General features: G+C 41.9%; 2 long non-coding RNA genes across 2 annotated transcripts; both read right to left on the reverse strand.

Moving 5' to 3' along the window:
- Positions 1–502: 502 nt before the first annotated feature.
- Positions 503–1869, reverse strand: LOC131480793 (uncharacterized). The gene is made up of 3 exons (XR_009245819.1): positions 1842–1869; positions 955–1186; positions 503–610 (listed from the first exon to the last, which is right to left on the reverse strand). It is a non-coding gene; the product is annotated as an uncharacterized LOC131480793 (long non-coding RNA).
- Positions 1870–10370: 8501 nt separating this feature from the next.
- LOC131480794 (uncharacterized) lies at positions 10371–12156 on the reverse strand. Its single transcript, XR_009245820.1, has 3 exons — positions 12023–12156; positions 11657–11918; positions 10371–10421 (listed from the first exon to the last, which is right to left on the reverse strand). It is a non-coding gene; the product is annotated as an uncharacterized LOC131480794 (long non-coding RNA).
- Positions 12157–13190: the final 1034 nt, after the last annotated feature.

Here is a 13190-nt window from a genome sequence, read left to right on the forward strand (position 1 = left end):
CCAAATTTGTTGAAATAAAAGTGGGTTGGTAATGAAATTCTTGATGGAAGTAGCAAGGAAGAGAGAGAATTAAATGACTCTAAAGACCTCATGTAATTTTAAAATGAACATTTCTGAGAGTTTCATACTAAAATGAAAATGTCTGCCACTCCCAAGATGAATTTTATCAGGGCTGATCATGAGAGATGCATATTCCTTCTATGTTGCCCGCAGAAAGCCTCAATTCCTGATACGGATGTCTTAATTTTGTAAGAATTCAAACACTAACTGTTAAGTCTGTGTTAATCCTCCCTATGTGCTTCATTTATTGAAAATTCACATAAACTGAGATACGTTCCATCAGCATTGACCAGCTTAGGAACTTGGTTATTGCTGTTCTTTTCTAGTTCCTCACTTTATCTTCAGCTACATGACCCAGAAGGCTGCACGCCCTTGTCTTGGAACACCTACCCCAAGCTTGCATTGTCCCTGCCTCATGAAACTTACCTTCTGATAATGTAGCAAGGACCACAAGTCTTGAAGTTCCTGAGGAGTGCTTGGTGTATACTTAAGACAAAACGTGATGTGATGAGTTATCTCATTCATCTGGGGTTGCCAAGTTTTGCTGGACCTGTTAGAAAAATAAATACCAAGAGGAGAGGAAGTGGATTATCAATGAACATCTAGAAAACTACATAAGGGAAGACAGAACACACAGATGCAGTACATTCATTTTAAAGCAAGCAACCATTTTGGAAAAAAAAAAAAAAAAGACTTAGTGACTTGCAGAGGTAGAAGAGACACGGGCCAAGAACTCTGAGAAAGCTTCAGCTTTTCAAAGTAGCAACTGCCCTTCCTCTGCTTCCGCCACCATTCCGTCCGCAGACAAGTCTGTGCTTTACCATACAAGATGCACACAATGACTGAGCAAGAAAATAAGTTCACACACAGAAAGTAACTGAAATAATGACTGACCTTCTCAGAAAAGCCCGTGTCATGATATCTGCTACCATTTTGTACTGCCAAAGCATAGCCAGGTACTCCATGGCAGGCCACAACTAAACACTCCCAGTGAGTCGAGGTAAGCAGGCAATGCCTGGCTGGGCTGGGGAGGATGTTTCACATTGCTTTTTCTCCATAAATTCAAGTGGAAGCCCTTTGGCTTTTAATTCTAAACACTGGACATTCACAAGACTCTTCAATTGATCTGGACAAAAGAAAGAGAGTTACATTAAAGCATAGCAGGCAGGAGTTCAGGGTCTGTACTTCCAATAACCAGTTACAAGAATGCACATAATCTGAGTTAGCACCATTAGGTTTCTTAACCTGAGCTTTGAGTTTTCCATCTGTTAAACAATGTTATTAATACCGACATGAATCTAGTGCTGGAATTAAATGTTTGACTATAAAGCTTAGCTCAATACAATGACACATATTTAATGAGATTTATACCCCAGAATGAGGAAGAATGTGTTGGCAGCAACAGCAAATAAATTCTCAAGTGGGCCCGGCGGCGTGGCCTAGTAGATAAAGTCCTTGGCTTGAACACGCCAGGATCCCATATGGGGACCGGTTCTAATCCCGGCAGCTCCACTTCCCATCCAGCTCCCTGCTTGTGGCCTGGGAAAGCAGTTAAGGACAGCCCAAAGCCTTGGGACCCTGCACCCACATGAGAGACCCGGAAGGAAGTTCCAGGCTCCTGGCTTTGAACTGGTGCAGTACCGGCTGTTGTGGTCACTTGGGGAGTGAATCATCCGATGGAAGATCTTCCCCCCTCTCTCTCCTCCTCTCTGTATATCTGCCTTTCCAATAAAATTAATAAATCTTTAAAAAAAAGAGTATCAAGTGCTACAGTACATTACCTAGCTTGACATCTTCTACAGTATTAGCCCAGGCCTGCAAGAGGCTTGCTTTTACTGTCCACTCAGAAGCAACCACTCGGAGATGATTAATTTCTTCCTGCCATCCACTCTCCCCAAAGGTGGGTGTCCGCACCATGACTGCAAGGGCTTTGTGAAGGACTTTCAATTGCATGAAACAATCCACCAGCAGCTTGTTCTAAAACAATAAAACACAGGACAGCTTAGTACAGAGCAGGGGTTTTTCATAGCAGTTTATTTGGCTAAGAAAACATTTAAGATATTTCTTGATGCTTCTAGAAAAATAGTTGTGCCTATTCTTCATGCTCAAGCGCTTTTTACAACAATAGTTAAAACTCTGAAAACCAATTAATGCTGTCAGGATGTTTGGGAGGTAGACATTTAGAGAAAGGTAAGTAAAGTTCAATGTTAGCTCCTAGGGTCCAGGGGAACCTCAGAGGTCAATTTCCATTTCACTTACTACGTGTTTTCACATGTACCTTAAATTGAACTGGTCGTCCCAGGAACTTCTGCAACTTCTTTACACCAGGGAAGCCACCAGTTGGGCTCCTCAAACAACTCTGAATATGTTCTGAGACTGTCTGAAGCTCTCTGTAATACCTTTAATGGAGAAAAGAGACAGGAGGGAAATAAGGGGCAAATAGCAAGAAAAGTCAATTACTTCTCTCATTTCACTTACAATCATCAATAAACAGAATAAAGCAAAGTACACAAAATGAATCAGTTTCAATTTCAAACCAGCTTGCGTTCAAAATGGACTGTACAATACATTTCAATGTTATCACTCCAAATATGAGGCTTACTTCTCTTCACGATGCAGTAGAAGTTGGGGGATCTGACGGACCAAATGCTTTGAAACCAAGTGCCAATGGAGAGGAAGCAGGGCCAGACCTGGAGCATCCACTTTGACTGTGTCAGCCACCATCCAAAGCCGGTCCCGCCACTGCACAGAGCCTAAGATCTAAAAACACAGTAAATCAAGGCTGCTCATTAACATCTCGCACGACCTCGACTTCAACAATTAACCAACACTCAATATGCACAAAAAAGTTTTGTTACAGAAGGATATCTGAAGTAACGCTCAGGTACATGGAGAAAGTGAAGGTCTTATTCCCTTAGTACCTGAAGTACAAAGTTTATTTATAGAAAATGAAACTAACTGTTGGATCATACCCTAAGTATAAAAAGGAGCTGCATTATTCTGTATTCCAAACAGCAGATGTAAAAAAAATGTTCTAATTGTTGTATTTATTTGCCAATACCTAATATCAGTGATTTGAATTCTAGCTATTTGACCAAATGGTTTTAATTCCTACTTCCTGGATAACTGAAGATGTTGGCATTTTGCTAATTCTTCCTGGATATCTATGTCTTCCATGGAAGATTTTTTCAAATCTCCTGATTATTTTTCAGTTTACATTATCTTACAAGCAGTTTCTTCTTTGCTTTTTTCTTATAGGTATCCATAAAAAAATAACAGCAGGTTTAATTTTTCTTACTTTTTCCCACTGCTAAAAACACTAAAAAACCTTTGCCTACCCTTAAGATTACAAAGATTTTCTCCAGGGCCAGTATTGTGGCATATCACGTGAAACTTCACTTGCTGTGCCAGCATCCCATATGGGTGCCAATCTGAGTCCCTGCTATTTCACTTCCAATCTAACTCTTAGCTAACACACCAGGCTGCTCTATCTCTGATCCACCTCCCTGACAATGGCCTGAGAAAGCAGCAGAAGATGGCACAAATACTTGTGCCGCTTTACCTACAAGGGAGATCTACAAGAAGCTCCATATTCCTGGCTTCAGCTTGGCCCAACTCCAGCTGTTGTAACCACTGGGGGGAGTAAAACTGATTGAAGAACCCCATGTCTCTTCCTGCATGCAATTCTTTCAAAGAAATACATAAATCGTTGCTTCTAATGTTAACAACAATACAATTTATCAAATAATACTGGAAAAATGAGACACTGGAGTTAGTCTTGTCTTTAAATCTTTGTACTAAAACAATCTTACAATAGTAACGGGTGGATGTTTGGTCTAAGAGCTTAAGAGGAAGCTTGGGGACACTTGCATCCCATAGTGTACGCCCCAACTGGAAATGTGGCTGTACTCCTGAGATTGCAGCTGCTTGTAAACATGTACGAAGGGTGGCAGCAGGTGATGATGGTCTGAGTAGCTGGGTTCCTGTCATTCGTGCAGAGCTGTGCTGAGTTCCTGGCTGCTACCTTCAACCTTCCCCAGCTGTCACATGGTTGGGGAGTGAAGCACTGACTGGGAAGGAAGTGTTCTTCTCTTTATCAGTCTTGCAAGTAAGCAAAGTATATAAACTAAAGAAAAACAAGCACCTTTCCTACCTCACTGACACAGGCATCAGACACCACCCCTTGGGAGGACTGTACCCACAGCAGGACTAGTGCATCAAAGAGTTCTAAAAAGGCACCAAGATTGACCACAATCTCATGAGGCAGGCTGTGATAGCTCTCTGGATCTTAAAATAAATAAAATAAAAGGCATGCCATCAGTTAAGATTAATTTCGTGACATTTTCAGAATAAATTAAGCCTGGAATTTAACATCATTATCAACACAAAGGTCAAGTTTCAAAAGTGGAACTGAAAAAGAATGTGTGCTTGCTATTACTAAGTTTAAATAAGCCAAGTATACCTATAGATATAACAATTATTTATGAAAAATTCAAATTATTTATGAAAACACATATTTAAGTATTTGAACACAAAAAGAAAATCCAGTGTAAATGCATATGGGTGGTTAGTTAAAAAGATAAAAAGACAATGAAACTAACAGTAGCTTCTACAGAAATGAAGTTATGCTTCTGTAACTTGGAACTTTGACAAACAGATATCTTTTTCTTGAAACAAATATAAAAGATGAGAAAATGTTCTTTCCTATAATCAAATGCTTCTGCATGTGCACCAGGCCCAGTAGGGCTAGTTGGGAAGTTCTGGCTTCGCTGTGACTGAGCACCTGCGAGTCTCCCTTCCCTCACTGCTGACATAAGCATCTGTCTCACAGGGTGCTGCAAGAGAGGTGGGACACCTGAGATACATTCAGCTGAGGCTCTGCGCCGAGTCCAGGCTTGGGCAGTGGTTGGCAGCCACAACAAGGAAGCCCATATGTTTACAGAAAGGCCAGCAGATCAACAAGAATCCATAAACAGTAGCAGCTGCTGCAGGTCAGCAGCATTATGCCATGCTATGCTTAACTAAAGAACGTAAGCACCAATGTTCTTACCTTTATGGAATTCAAAAGACATTCTCAAAACACTATTTAGCTTTTTAATACCAACAGAAGCTAAGTTGGCTTCAGTAAATATCCGTTTCTCCCTATCAAGATATATGATGGTCCTGGAAGAAGATTCAAAATCAAGGTTAGTGACTGGCTGGGAACACCTTCAATGATTTCCTTTATGAGCTGGATCTTGGGGAAGCTGAGAACTTCTACTTCCATCCTTCCCATTAGGGAAGTGAATCAGCAGATAGAATATATCTCTTTCTCTCTCTTCTGTGTAACTTACCCTTCAGGAAGTCAAATTTAAAACTCTACCTGTTAATAGTGGAAGCAACATCAGAGCAGTAAGAACTCAATTCCCCTAGTTTTCAAATACAAGTATAAATTATGAACTGAAACACTGCCAACTTGATCTGTGGCAGAGTTGGGACGAGAGATCCTAACTCCTGGGTTCTTTACACTACATTGTACTCCTTAGCCTCTTTCATAAACTACAAGCTAATGAACAATTTCAAATAAAGGAAATTAATTTGCATCTGGGATAGTCTCAAACTTGTAAGAAGTATTTTTATGGTCAGAACTCTGATGCTATTTCCCCATAAAATCAATGGACAAATTTCTGAAACACTGCTGAGACCCAGAAATCAAAATCAAGTGCCTACCTACCTGTTAGATTTGGCTGTAATATTTTGAAGATATTGCTGATCCCAGATGAGAGAGAATTGGAGTAAAAATTTCTCAGACATGTGGCACTGGCTTCCAGATGAATCTGCACTGCTTCTATGGAGGAGGGAGCAATAAACATTTGACTCTAGCACCTGGGTGAAATTGAACTTACAGCAAGGATGAAGTTGTTCTACAGCTGTACTATCCAAATAGCCTTGACTCACATGTGAGAATTTTGAAAAGTGGCTGATGTGACAAAAGGACTCAACCATATAGCTTAATATAAATAAACACACATTTATTCATGCTAATAGCTCTCAGTAGAGAGTGGCTATACCCAGCCACTAATTTATTTACTAGAAATACATATTTATATTATATTCAAAACAATGCAAATAAAACTATTTAACCAGGATGGGCACACGCGATGTGGGAAGCCAGCATTCCACATCACAGAACCTCTCAGTTTTCCTGCTAACACAGACCCCAGGAACTAGGCGTGGTAGCTCAAGCAGGCAGGTTCCCCTACTCGTGGAAGACTTGGACTGAATTCATGGCTCTTAGCTCTGACACCCCAGCCCTTCTATTTGTAAAGTAAACCAACAGATGAGGGTGTGCTCTCTATCCTCCTCTAAAATAAATGTATCAAAAAGTATACAAATTTTGTATCATAGACACACATTCACTGATTTATATGAACGTTCCCACAGATTAGAAAAGCTAGTTAATGCAGGACACAGCATTGTGACATGCAGGTTAAGCCACTGCCTACAATGCCAGCACCCCAAAAGGGTGACTGTTTGTGTTCTGGATGTTCTACTTCCAAACAACAATCTGCTTTTGGTCTAGAAATCATCAGAAGATATTGCTGCTGCTTACATGCCACAAGTCACCTGTTTGGCACACTAGGACGAAGCTCTGGGTTCCTGGCTTCAGCCTGGCCAAGGGCTGGCCATTTCATTTCAAACATCTATGGGGTAAACCAACAATGGAAGCGTTGTGTATGTGTGTTTATGGTGTCTCCCTCATGCTATAACTCTGATTAAATAAATACATCTAAAAAAAAAAAAGACAATGTGAACTCAACTACTTTTTTACTCAACAAAGTATTCTGACAAAGTATTTCAACCCGGGCCCTGCATGATGGCCTAGCAGCTAAAGTCCTTGCCATGAACATGCTGGGAACCAATACGGGTGCCGGTTCTAATCCCAGTAGCCCCGCTTCCCATTCAGCTCCCTGCTTGTGGCCTGGCAAAACCGTTGAAAACAGCCCAAAGCCTTGGGACCCTGCACCCATGTGTGAAACCTGGAGGAAGTTCCTGGCTCCTGGCTTTGGACAGGTGCAGCATCAGCCATTGTGGCTACTTGGGGAGTGAATCATCGGACAGAAGATTTTCCTCTCTGTTTCCTCCTCCTCTCCATATATCTGACTTTGCAATAAAAATAAATACATCTTAAGGGAAAAAAAAGGAAGGATTTCATCCCTTTATTTTATTTATTTATTTTTATTGGAAAGTCAGATATATGGAGAGAAGAGGAGAGACAGAGAAATATCTTTCATCCGATCATTCACTCCCCAAGTAACCACAACAACTGGTGCTGAGCCAATCCAAAGTAGGAGCTCTTCCAGGTCTCCCACGCGGGTGCAGGGTCCCAAGACCTTGGGCCGTCCTCGACTGCTTTTCCAGGCCACAAGCAGGGAGCTGGATGGGAAGTGGAGCTGCTGGGATTAGAACCGGCGCCCATATGGGATCACGGCGCTTTCAAAGCAAGGACTTCAGCTGCTACGCCACGCTGCCGGGCCGCATCCCTACTTTAAAAGCCAGACAATATTACTATTGCCTTCTCCTACTCTTAGAATGAAAAAAGTGCAAAGAAAATAAAGAAAATAAGTGTGATTACTTGGAGCAGTGGTATCCAGATTAGAATATGTGAAAACACATCACATACAACATATTCTCCAAGCAGAATAGTTATGCAAAAAAATGCGGATAATAAAAATTAACATAATGTAACAGAATTGCGTATACTTTCCTTACAAATTTTAGTGATGAGAATTTGAAATACCTTAGTATTACATGGGAACAGAAGTTGCTATTACGATATACGTAAGAACAGCCTTTACCCTTAAATTTTTTGTGAGTCTTTCTCCTTAATTTTTAAGTATCTAAAGAATAATACTAGGTCACAGATCTCTGCAAAGAATTCCCTCAGTAACCACTATAACAGTGGAAACACGAAATAAAATGGTGCTGAAGCATTTACAGACTAAGTGTCTATAAATTCCCTCATTACTGGAATTAAGCTTCCTTACTCACAAAGCCCCTGTGCTACGTTCTTAGCTAAGGGAGCTCTCCAAGACAGGCTACATCAGTTCCCAAGGTGCTGCAGTCAGCTGCTTCCTTCTTCCTGCTTCCCAGCAGCATCAGCCCTGTCCATCACTCTGTAATCCTACTTCCCCAGGGCTATGTATTGGATGTACTGCTATTTGAGAATGTTAAAATTCTCACTTTCAAAGTTCTCAAATCAGGACCAGTTCTAATTCATAATTCTAATTTGCAGAAGGCAGAAAAGGAGTAGCATATTCTGCAAACACTAGTCTCATGTATCCAATGCCTATTCACACCACTATCTATCCATATCTATCCACCTGACAACTTACATGCCTGTCTACTACTGAACACTTATTTCTTGCTGATACTCCCCATGCCAGCCCTGCTTCCTCTGCCAGTCTACCTTTCTCAGTAATGGGTTCCACTTCTCATGCAATGATTCAACCGCAGGACCATCAGGCTGTCCTGTCCATTTCACCACAAATCTACACTGTCATTATCTCTTGTCATGGTCCACAGGAAACAACTCCTGGCTACTCTACACCACCAACCCAAGGAGAAATTTCACTGCTCGTTTCCTGTTGCATCCTCATAGCCTAGCAGTGTCTGGCAAATACTACAGTCTCAGTATATACCTGTTACCTGAGTTAATGAGGCAAACAACGCATGGCTCCACAGATGAGTAATATGTACACAGAGGTACTACTACACGTCCACTGTCAGATACTTTGGCAGAAACACAAAAGTTACAAATACCTGAAATTGGGATGTGGTGTTATCATGGGAATAGATCCATCTACCATTCCTCTCTCACTAACAGTGAGGACACCTCCAGGCTCAAGCAACACATTCAAACGATCCAGCACTGATGGGCTGCACAGACAGAATTCAAAAGATGAACACATTGGCACATCGGCTTGATACTACAGTCTCTCACACAGGCACCCACCTACTTCTGACCCTCTTCTTTCTCTCAATAAGGACCATTTGCCCCATTAAGAATTGTGATCTCTTCCAAGAGGAGATGTCTACATTAGTCTCCTCACTCCCCAAAGCACACTGCCAACCTAATGCATTTCACATTGTAAGTACAGGAAATATTTGCTGGCATAAGTGAAACAAAGCCAAATGATAGGAAATTCCCTCAGTTACAGTCCTTTCCTTCCTCAATCCTCGCCCCCGACTTCTAATGTTATTAAATATTTTACAAAGTAGCTAGAGTACCCGGCGCATGGCCTAGCAGTTAAAGTCCTTGAACGCGTCCAGGATCCCATATGGGCACCAGTTCTAACCCTGACAGCCCTGCTTTCCATCCAGCTCCCTACTTGTGGCCTGGGAAAGCAGTTGAGGACGGCCCAAAGCCTTGGGTCCCTGCACCTGTGTGGGACACCTTGAAGATGCTCTGGACTCCTGGCACTGGATCAGCTCAGCTCCAGCCATTCCGGGTGCTTAGGGAGTGAATCAGCAGACAGAAGATCTTCCTCTCTGTCTCTCCTCTTCTCTTTGTATCTGACTTTCCAGTAAAAAATATATAAATCTTTTTTAAAAAGTGGTGAACTTTAAAAGAAAAGAAAAAGAATATAGCTAGATTTCTAAGTCAAATACTCCAGATAAAAAAAAGTTCCAGGACCTTCATGGTAGCCTAGCGGCTAAAGTCCCTAGCTTGCACACACTGGGATCGCATATAGGATTTTACATTACACAGAATCAACAGCGACCTACCCAATGAAATGTCATCATCACTGAGGCACATTTAGCAAATGTCTGCTCAGACAGGAATGCCTGGATTTGAGTCCCATCACTGCTTCCAAAGCAACAGGTGATGGCTCACAGGTGTTGGCTCACAGAGCTGGGTCCCTGCCATACACCTCAGAGACCTGAATGAAGATCCAGGTTCCTGTTTTCTGCCTGGCCCACACCTGGCTACTGTAGCCATAAGGGAAATGAATCCCAGATGATAAAGTTCTCTCTTTGCCTATCAAATAAAATAAAGACAAATAGAAATGAAAAGAAATGAAGACAAATAGAAATGGAAAGACAAATAGAAATGGAAAAAAAAAAGGATGGTGCTTCAACCTGGGTTTCTACTTTGACAAGATACTTATAACCACAAATTTCAAACAGGTCCATTTGCAATGAAGCGTAAGACTCTCACTTGCAGAAGTTACCATTGTCCAGCAGTAGCCAGTCTCCAGACTTCAGGGCCTGCACCAACATGCTGTCTACCCATTCAAAAGTGCCCTGCCTACAGCCACTGGCTGACTGCATAAGCTTCACTCCAAAACTTCGGAAGTCTTCCACAAGCTTGGCAAACTCTGAAATATCACAGATAAAATAAACATCCATAACACTTATTAAAAATCAATACAATTTTAAAAACTTCTATTGAAAGAACTGCAGTTCAATTTTGTGAGGTACAACGCAGAATAAATATGAGGATCTTAGGGGAAAGGGGAGAGATTACTGTTTAATCATAGATTAACAAAAATGTTTTGGACAAAAAAATACTTCTTACTTTCTAAATTGATGGCTAAAAGCTCCTGGGTTAATGCTAGGGTGAAACAATGAAGATATTTCTGTTACAATTTAAGAAACTGTAACAGAAGCACAAAGACATCTCCCACCTATTGTTGGATTTCTTCTATCATATGAAAAACGTACTCAGGGTCTGGTGTTGTAGTACAGCTAGTCAAGAAACCACCCACAACAGCAATATCAAGCTGTCTGGTAACCCGCAAAGCTACAGAAGCTCGTCCAAGTGGACAGGTCCCTGTACCCATATGGAAGGCCCCAACGAAGCTTCTGGCCTCTGGTTTCAGCTCAGCCCAGCCCCCAGCTGTTGAGATCATTTCCAAGGAGTGAACCAGCAGAAGGAAGTTTTTTCCTCTCAATTCATCCCTACCTTTCTCGAATAAATAAATATTTTATTTTTAAAGATCTATTTTTTTAACTCGAAAGACACAATTATGAAGAAACTGGGTGGCAGAGAGATGTTTCACCTGTTATTTCACTCCCCAAATGGCCTTAACAGCCAGACATGGGCTGGGCCAAAGCTGGGAACCAAGAGCTTCTTCTGGGTCTCCCACACAGGGGCACATGCCCAAGCTCTGCTGCTTTCCCAGGCCATTAGCATGGGGTCAGATCGGAAACAGAGCAGCTCATATGGGATGTCAGCAACACAGGCAGAAGAATGGCTTGCTATGACATTATCCCAGCACCTAATAAATCTTAAAAAATAAAATAAAAATGGAATGCACTCTGCTGGTACAATGTAATTAGTGTATTAAAGTAGGTTTCCTTTACACTGGCTACATCATGCAACTGTCATTAACAACTGGGATTTGTCAAATGCTTTGTAATTGATGGTGCATATAACCTATGGCTAGAGATTTTTCATTGAGTCCTTTGTGTTAGAATTGTTGTATGACCCTTTCCACATCACAAGTAAAATCCACTGGGCACCTGTTTCTGGCTATGAGGGACTACAAGATGTACACTTAACTTGTACCTGTTAATCACAAAAAGTGATACATACTTCAAATATACACACCTGCCTTGGAGTAAGAGTTGATCTTATTGATAAGCTGCTGCATGAGCAGTAGCACTGCTTCCAGTTTATTGACAGTCTCCATTGTGATGCCTTTGCCATCATCTTCAAAACACTGAGGCTTGTATGTCAGGAGGAAGTGACTCCAGGCTCGCAGCACGACCTCAGCATCATCAGTACTGACCAGGAAGCTGTCCCGCAGCAGTGCCCTCACTGTGTCTTCCACCTTCTCCAGCAGCTGCTTCCAAGGTCGCCTAAGATCAACCTACAATTTGGGGAGCACATAATTTAGCCATTGGACACAGAAGACCCTCTATCGATCATGGGGTGGTGCTTTTTTGCCTAAAAAAGGTAAAGACAGAATGTTACCTACTCAAATCCACCCAGAAGCTCCGTGATGTAGACTGCACTGTTCATAGCCATGATCTTTAGTGGGTGACCAGTCAGGTGTGCAAGAAGCTGTACCAGGCTGGTCTTGCCCACCGAGGCTGACCCCACATGGATGACCATCCAGCTCATCTGTACACACTTCATGATCGGCTCCAATGACTGGAATGACTGATGCAGGAGTGACAGGGGTCTGCGTGATGGGTGAGGCACATAGGTGCCCCGGGAAAGAACTGAGTAGCCCAGCTGAAAAAATAAAAGCAGTGAGAACTCATGAACATGCTTGAGGATGGCAGGCAGAATAAGCAACAGAAATTTTTCAGTTAAGTAGAGGGTTACACTACTCTCCTCACTTGGATATCATAGGGAGTGATATGAAACAGTCTGGTCCCCAGGTATGGAGTAGAATTTGAATCAAATACATCCTTGAATACACCAATGACCTAAAGAAAAATGATAAAATTGAAGGCAAAAAAAATTACTCCATAAATTCCATTTTAAATAAAGCTTATTTATTTAAAAGGTTTTCTCACACACACACACACACACACACACACACACACACACAAGCAAGCAAAATCTTCCATCTGCTGGTTCCCTCCCAAATGGCTAAAACAGCCAGGTTTAAACCAAGACAACGCCGGGAACCAGGAATTCCAACCTGGTCCCTCACTTGAGTGGCAGAGGCCCAAGTATGTGAGCCAGTATCTGCTGCCTTCCCACATTATTAATAGAGCTTGCTGGAAAGAGGAGCAGCCAAGTTCATACCAACTATTCATCCTGCTCTATCAGGAAACAAGCAAAGTGATGAGACTCACTGTATCTTATTTTTATCTTTTTTCTTTTCATTTTTCCTTATGCTTTTAGAGATTCACTATATAACAAAAATCATAATTCCTTTACCTCTTGCAGCCATCTATTATAAGGGCAGACGGAATATGCCATTGTCATGGCATACCCAGCTAAGCTTCCACCTGCAGTGCCAGCATCCCATATAGGCACCAGTTCAGGTGTCAGCTGCACTTCCAATCTAGTTCCCCTCTAATGGCTTGGGAAAATATCAAGGATAGCCAAAGTCCTTGGGCCCTTGCACCCGCAGGAGAGACCTGGAAGAAGCTCCTGGCTCTCAGGTTCAGACGAGTCCAGCTGT

Source organism: Ochotona princeps, chromosome 7, assembly GCF_030435755.1.
Source record: "Ochotona princeps isolate mOchPri1 chromosome 7, mOchPri1.hap1, whole genome shotgun sequence".
In the NCBI taxonomy this organism is placed as follows: domain Eukaryota; kingdom Metazoa; phylum Chordata; class Mammalia; order Lagomorpha; family Ochotonidae; genus Ochotona; species Ochotona princeps.